Raw genomic sequence first — 8485 nt, 5'->3', positions numbered from 1 at the left:
AGAGATGGAGGGAGGGAAAAAGAGAGAGACAGACAGACAGAGACAGAGAGAGACACAGAGAGAGAGAAACATACAGAGACAGAAAAGGAGGGAGGGAGAGAGACAGAAACATATAGAGATAGAGGAGGGAGGGAAGGAAGAGGAGAAAGATAAAAAAGATAGGGAAGAAGGGAGGGAGGGAGAAAGAGAGAGAGACAGAGAGAGAGAAAAACAGAGAGAGAGACAGAAAAGGAGGGAAGGAGAGAGACAGAAACAGAGAGGGAGGGAAGGAAGAGGAAAGAGACAAACAGAAACAGGAAAGAAGGGAGAGGGAGAGAGACAGAAACATACAGAGACAGAAGGAAGAAGAGAAGGGGAGAGAGAAATAGAGAAACAGGGAAGGAGGGAGAGGGAGGGAGACAGAAACATACAGAGACAGAAGGAAGAAGAGAAGGGGAGAGAGAAATAGAGAAACAGGGAAGGAGGGAGAGGGAGGGAGACAGAAACATACAGAGACAGAAGGAAGAAGAGAAGGGGAGAGAGAAACAGAGAAACAGGAAAGGAGGGAGGGAGGGAGGGAGAGAGACAGCAAAGAGGGAAGAAAAGAGGGGGAGAAAGAAACAGAGCGAGAATGAGCTCGGCGGCTCGGGGGCCCCACTGGCCGGCGCTCCCATAGAGCAGCCCCACTGGCCGGCGCTCCCGTGGGGCAGCCGATGCGGAGGTAGGCACGAGGGCCGCCGGCCGGCTCCGGACTCCCGGCCCCCGTCCTCCGGCCCGCAGTGACCGCGGGCCCGTCTCCGCGCTGGCGTCAAACCGCCCCCCAGCACGCCGGCAGTTTCACTTATTACAAGGCAACGTTGGACGCTCCAAGTATGAGGGCCGGGCACCAAATAAAGTAATGACCCTAATTAGGGGCCCCCAAGGGCCGGCCTGGGCCCGGCCGCCTCGGAGGGAGCCTTTTGTGGACTAACGGAGGCCAGGTAATGAGGGCGACTTCAAAGTGTCCGGGGAGAAGGGGCGGCTTAATTAGTGGAGAGGCTGGATCCGCAATCCCGCGGGAACAGCGCGCAAAGGCAGCCCTCAATTTGCTTTCGCCGGAGGAGCTCCGAGGAGGATCCGTGTCTTCCACCACTACGGCCTGGGGGTGGGAGGTGGGAGGTGGGAGGGAGGGGATGCCTTGGCCGAGAGGAGCTCCCCGGCCGGGCTGTCTGTCCACCCGGCCTTGAGACCCCTCCTCCCCCCAGGCTGACGCCCAAAGGTGCCTTTGGCTTGTCCCAAGAAGGTGCGGGCCCCGAAGGAACGGGAGCATCTCCCTGGCCCGCGGCCTGGGGCCTCGGATCCCTTTCATTTGGAGAACAAACGTGAGAGGCACAAGAAAATGCGCCCAAGGGCGCTTTCTCCCCCCTCTTCTCCCCCCCCCCCCCCCCCCCCCCCCCCCCCCCCCCCCGGCTGCTCCGGCCAAGTTAAGGAGGGATCGATGGGAACTTGGAGGACCAGGCCAGAAAGGAGCTTCCCTTCTCGCAGGGAAGATTAGTAAACAGCAGAACAGCTCAGCTCCAGAAAGCAGCAGATAATCTCTACAGGGCGGAGCACACTCTCTCCTACAATCCCCCAAACCTTGAGAGAAAGGTGCTCTTGTGATCTCCAATTAAAGAAGGGAAACCGGGCAGTGACTTGCCTAAGGTCTCACAGCTAAAGCGTCTGAGGCCCAGTTTGAAGCCAGATCTCCTGGACTCCATGGCTTGATGTAGAAAACATGGCGGGCGAAGGACTCGGGGCGGCCCTGGCCCTTGTGATCGTCAGAATCGCAGGAGAGTTATAGAGCGACTGGCCGAGTGGTGGGAGCGTTGTTATGGGACATGGAGAATGGGGGACTGAGAGCGGAAGGAAGAGGGCTGGGTCCGAGCCCCCCGGGAAGGGGGGGAGTGGGGGCTTGCTGTGGCAGCTCAAACTGCTTCATCCGAGCTGATGGTTAAATTTTCAGCGTGAGCGTTTACAGCCTGTGCCACAGAGCAGCCTTGATTTACTCTTTTCTTGGTTGTTGGGTCTTAAGAAAGTGATGGAGAAAACGTCAGTGGAGTAGAACCAAAAGCGTGTTATAGGAGAACTTGTTAAATATTTACCAGCACCCAAGGTCTCGAGCCTGGAGCCGGAGCAATGGAGCATGATGGTAGCTGGGGAGAGTTGGTGGATCTGGGCTGAGGCTGAGGAGGGGGCACACTAACCATTCTGGGGTTCAGGATAGGAGCTCCCTATCCCTGTGCCTCTTAAATTAGAAGCTTCCCGTTGTCACCATGTTTGGGACTGGGCTGCTCAGTGCCCAGTCAGGGCTCAGGGAGCCAGGATGAGTTCAGAGGACCACAGCTTTGGAGTCAGAGATTAGGAGAGCAAAGGCCAGATGTGGCCCAAAGCGCACACACAGTAATGAGAGCGCTCCAACTGAAAGGGCTCTCAAAGAGAAACATCTGGATGTGAAGGGCAGCGGGGTCTATGGGGAAGAATATGGAACTTGGGCCGGGAAGACCTGTTTTCAATCCTACTTCTCTCTGGGGCAGAGCTCCAAGACGGAAGTCCAAATTCAAGGTAACAGAGCCTTATGGGGCACCTCAGTCATAGTTAGTTTGTGGGGGAGCTTCCTAGAAATTGCCCCATGGATTATCACCTTCTTGTAAAATTGGATAATCATGACCCAGAAAAGTGGGGATTATTTAAGTGAAAAAAAAATACAGTTATTAGGAGCCTATTAGATACAATGAATTTTCCCCTAAGCTCACATCCTGCCAGAGAGATACAGTGTATACACAGATAAAGAAATAGAGGGAAGAAGAGAGGGATTAGAGCCGAGATGTCATTGATACAGGGAACCTTCGGCTGAGGAACATCCATCCCCTGCCAAAATATGAAGTAATATCAGAATGGGGGGTTTGGGGGAATGAGCTAATAAGTAGAAAGATTGGAAACGTTTTCATGGGCCAGGCTTAACCCCAAATGAGGCAATCCTTAAAGGAAGTTACAAATCTTAAAAAAGGTAGAGATGAGGAAAGAGCAGTGTGCTAGGTCCAGGGAGGTAGCAAGAGCAAAGACATGGAGGTGGGAGATGGATTTATATATATATATATATATATATATATATATGTATATATATGCCAACAGGTGGTTGGAAAGTGGAGGCCATGAAGGGAGAAAAAGATGAATCAGGTCAGAGCAGGGCAACGTAGGAGATTCTAGATTATTTTTGAGGTTTTAGGGGACCACTGGGGATTTTGAGTTGAGAACCATTATGGCCAGATTTATAATTTAGGATTATTTCGCCATGAGAGAGGAAATAAGGGATGCTCAGGCAAGAGGTACCAGGGATCTGAGCTAAAGTGAAGAAAGAAGGATTCATGTGACGAGCTGGGCAGTGTGGCCTGATAGAGACAGGGTATGAGAAGAGTCAGAGAGCAAGATTCTAATCTGGCTCTACATGTGACTTACTGGAGGATCTTGGGAGATACCTCCTTTTCTTCTTTTCTCATAGCTTCACAACCACTGTATGTAAAATAAAGATTGGACAAAGTGATCTCAGAGGTTCCCAAATTCTTTGATTTCATGAAAATTGATTTTATGTATAAGATTTTTTAAAATTAAGTCTTTTATTTTCAGAACATATGTGTAGATAATTTTTCAACATTGACTCTTCTTGCAAAACCTTGTGTTCCAAATTTTCTTCCCCTTTCCTCCCACCTCCTCCCCTAGATGGCAATTAATCCAATATATTAAACATATGCAATTCTCCTATCCATATTTCTACAATTATCATGCTGCACAAGAAAAATCAGACCAAAAAGTGAGAAAGAAAATAAAATGCAAACAAACAATAAAAGAGTTGCTGGGCAGCCCTGTGTTAAGAAAGCTGGCACATGATTCTCTCCTTTGCCTGAAAGGCCCTCCCTCCCATCTCTCCCTCAAGTGGCCCCCATTCTTCAAGGCACCTCAAAGTCTGCTTGTTCATGAAGCCTTCCCTGGTCTTACATGATCGTCTTTATATTTAATTTGATCTGCAATTAGTTATTGGTGTCTGTGTCTCAGTTCTCCGATAAGCTGGGTATGCTTCTTGAGGGCAGTGAGCAGCAAATCTAGGCAGTGGAAATTGATCTGAACTCAGAGGCAGAAGGACTCAACTTCAAGTCTGGTCTCTGATGTTGACCAGCTATCTGAGCCAAGACAAGACATTGAACCTCTGAGCCTTAATTTTCTCATCTGTAAATTGGAGATGATAATACTTCCTAGCTTACACAGTTAGTGAAAAAGTAGTTTGTAAACTTTAAAGACTGGTATCAGTTTGAATGTCCTTCTCTCAGTCCTTAGGACTAAGGGGAAAATAACTATTTCTAGAATTGAATATTTCCAGAACTAAAAAAATCCTACTTGGATGCTGATTTGAATTTGCCAAATTATCATTTAATTTTAATTTTCATTGCCCTTATTAGTAACCTGTAAGCATCAGTCCCTAATCAGTCACTCAGGTTACCTTAAGCATGAGTAATATCCAATGGCACAAGATGCTAAAGACACAGGGCTTTAGAATTAATGGAAGGGGACATTGGGGGTGATCATTTTATAAAGAAGGAGGGTGTCTTGCCCACGATCACACAGCCAGGAAGTGTCAGAGTCCAGGGTCTATCCACGATGCCTCAGTGCCTTGGCCCTGCTCAGAGGGTAGGAATGGCATTGTGGTGGGGAAAGTTCTAGAGACTAGAAGTTTAGAGTTCTAATCCACCTTCTGATAAATAACTGGCTTTTGCTCCCAGAGGCCTCTATGAGATGCCTCCAGGATGTCAGAGGAGGTGCTGATTTGGAGCGGTGTAAGAAGCCTTCCTTGCATTTTGCACCCTCGGTGCCTGGCTGAGGGCTGGAGATGGGTCTCTTTGGCTTTTGTGTGTCTTGGGCATCTTTGGCATTTTGGGGACGTCCATGAAACCCTTCTTGGAATGATGGAATGATGCTTTTAATGCAATAACACAATGAGGATATCATAAACCAATTACAATGAAGTACAATTATTGACACCTTTCTATGTATATGTACATACACGTATATGTATATCAATATGTCATATACATATATACACACAAATCTATACACATTTACATATACATACATAAATATATATGTACACATACATACATACACATCCCATGTTTATACGGATAATGTCCCCAGCTCCCAGGGGATCCTGGCTGAATCTTCAAGACTCCTTGATCACTTCCCAGATATCCCTGGTGTCTTTTTTATTAAAGCTTTTTATTTTCAAAGTATATGCATGGATAATGTTCAACCTTCACCTTTGCAAAATCTTGTGTTCCAATTTTCTCCCGTCCTTTCTCCACACCCCCTTCTCTAGACAACAAGTAATCCAATATATGTTAAACATGTGCGATTCCTCTATACATATTTCCACATTTATTATGATGCACAAGAAAAAACAGATCAAAAAGGGAAAAAAATGAGAAAGAAAATAAAATACAAGCAAACAACAACAAAAAGAGCAAAAATACTATGTTGTGATCCACACTCAGTTCCCACAGTCTCTCTCTGGGTGGAGGTAACTCTCTTCATCACAAGACTATTGGGATTGGCCTGAATCATCTCATTGTTGAAGAAAGCTACGTCCATCAGAATTGATCTATATAATTATAGTCGTCTTGTTGCTGTGCACAATGATTTCCTGGTTCTGCTCATCTCACTCAATATCAGTTCATGTAAGTCTCTCCAGACCTCTCTGAAATCATCCTGTTGGTCATTTCTTACAGAACAATAATATTCCATAACATTCCTGTACCATCACTTATTTAGCCATTCTGCAACTGATGGGCATCCACTCACTTTCCAGTTTCTGGCCACTACAAAAAGGGCTGCCACAAACATTTTTGCACATGTGGGTCCCTTTCCCTCCTTTATGATCTCTCTGGGATATAATCCTGCAGAAACACTGCTGGATCAAAGGGTACATGAGGTTTGATAGCCCTTTGTATTCCTGGTAACTTGATTGAGAAAAATGCTCAATTCTTTCCAAAGATGGAAGGGCACATAGGGACCATCTCATCGTTCTTGTTTTACAGGGAAGAAACTGCCATTTCGGGAGTGTCGATGTCTTGCTCGACATCACATGCGTGTAGTCAGTGGCAGTCGGAATCTGAATCTAGGTCTCCTAACTCCAGAGGCAGCGCTCCCTCCTCAGGCTCACTGCCCCCTTCAGATTCTATTTTTTTAAAAAACCTAAAACATCACATTAATAAGAAGGGACTTCAGCTTTCCATTTCTAAACCATGACAACCCATGTATAATGAGGTGTGGCTGGAAGGGGGTAGGGTTGCCTTGGAGGGAGGGAGAGATGTCCCCCAATTGCCCGTGGGTGGGCTGGTTAAAGAGCAAGCTGGCTTTAGGTGATCCAGCTCCTGTTTGCCTGCCACTTCCATCACATCAGGATGCACAGGGCTTGTGAGATGGCCACACCAACATCCTCAGGGATGTAATGGGCGCTTAATAGTGACTGAGGAAAAGAAAAAAAGGACGTGAGACTCTGATGATCAGAGTGTCGTTGTCTGTGTGAGATTGCAGCAGGACAGGACAGAAGGAATTTTATTTGGAGTCATAGAACCCACCATTGCCACAAAGTACCTATGGGGCTTGGGCAAGTGATAACCTTCCTCCTGTACCTCAGTTTCCCCCTATGTAGGAAAAGGATTGGCCTGTCATCTCTCAGATCTATTCCAAATCTATGATCAACTAAGAAAAATAAGCCATCATCTGAGCCTACCCTTCAGGTTAACCAGCCTCTGTTTCTTTTTAGGAGAAGAGTGGAGCTAATTGCAAATGACCTCACAGAAGAGTTTGAAGTAATAACAACAAGAAAGTGATGAGCCAGCTTGCAGAGGCGCAGATGCTCCAGGGCCATGTGGGTCATTAATCAGTCTAGGCCCCCAGAATGGATTGCATCCAGAATTATCTGGCTTAGCCATCAATGCATTCCCGGATTCGTTGAATAATTGCCAATATTCCATTGCACTTCCAGCCACAAAGAATCAGAGCAAAGATCTCATCTTTAAGAAGCTCAGAGCTGAGATTAAAAAAAAATTATTTCACTGAAGTATGGAATATTTATATATGAAACCTCCCTTCTCCAAGAAATAGCTCTCTCCTAAATTCTCTGGATATTTCCTAGAGAAATCTGCCTTCCCTGTCCATGATAAACCAGGAAGATACATCCTTCTGCCAACCAAATAAAAAAAATTAGTTTCTTGTTCTGGATCTACATATTCTTGTCATTCAATTTAATTGACATTTATTAAGTGCCTACTGTGTGTGAGATATCTAACTAGGTGCCTGGGGAATACCGATAAAAACAAAGTTGATGTTGACCTCAGAAAGATTACATTCAACTAGGGAAATAAAACAGATACAAAGAGATAAATCAATATCTAGAGAGATTATGTACCTCATAATAGAGAGTGATGGAATAAGGAAGTGAATCTGAATTCTACCTCGGATATTTATTGGGGAGGTGGTCCTGGACAATTCACTTAATTTCTCACCTTCAGTTTGCATATTTGTAAAAATGGGATGATGAAAACAAGGATTTTGCAGTATTGTTGTGAGGATCTGTGCAAAATGCTTTGAAAACCTTGAAGTTCCATGTAAGTGTGAGCTATTATTTTTAGGATGATAAATATATAAAAATGAATTAAAAGAGAAATTTCAGTGGGGGAAGGGATAGCACTAGAGAGGGTGGAACTCACTGAGCTTTGAGAGAAGTTGGGGATCCCGAGAAAATGGAATTTTGATTAAGGTGATCATCAACTAAGTCAGTTTGAATGGAGAATGAGTAAAAAATAGTAATTGACAATTGAGTTGGAAAAATAAGTGGAACCAATTTATTGAGCCTTTAAATGCCAGAAAGAGAAAGCTTTATTTTATCCCAATGATAGTAGGGAGTCGAGGAGTGCCATGGTCAGATGGATGCTTTGGAAGCATCCATTTGGCAACAACACTGAGGATGGATTGGAGAAAGGAGAGGCTGGATTCAGGAGTCCCAGATAGAAGATTACTGGAAAAGTCCAAGTGAGTGGTGAGAAAGGCCCAAATTAGGCTGCTGGCACTGTGAGGAGAGAGAGGGGAGACCTGTGTGGACTGAGATGCTCATTTATTCCTGCTCAGTGTAATTAGTGTAATAGGAGGCAGGGCAGAGAGTCAGTAAGTTCTCATTAAATTATCATTATTATTAGCTATTATATTAATTAATACATTAATAATGTATATCATATAATTGTATCATAAAGCAATAAAATATTAATCAATTAGCACATCGATCAATAAATCATTATTGTTATTAACTATTACATTATTTAATATGTTAATAATGAACATAATATAATTATAAATAAAAATTATTAAATAATTAGCATGCTAATAAATGATTATTGTTATTAACTATGACATTGATTATTGCATGTTCGACCTGATT

The 8485-nt window shown here is 44.8% G+C and overlaps 1 long non-coding RNA gene across 1 annotated transcript; it reads left to right on the top strand.

The window, feature by feature from the left end:
- The first annotated feature begins 655 nt into the window (after positions 1-655).
- Positions 656-7278, top strand: LOC116422000. Its single transcript, XR_004232607.1, has 2 exons — positions 656-959; positions 6815-7278. It is a non-coding gene; the product is annotated as an uncharacterized LOC116422000 (long non-coding RNA).
- Positions 7279-8485: the final 1207 nt, after the last annotated feature.

This window comes from Sarcophilus harrisii, chromosome 2, assembly GCF_902635505.1.
Source record: "Sarcophilus harrisii chromosome 2, mSarHar1.11, whole genome shotgun sequence".
NCBI lineage: Eukaryota > Metazoa > Chordata > Mammalia > Dasyuromorphia > Dasyuridae > Sarcophilus > Sarcophilus harrisii.
This window is presented reverse-complemented; position numbering and strand designations above follow the sequence as displayed.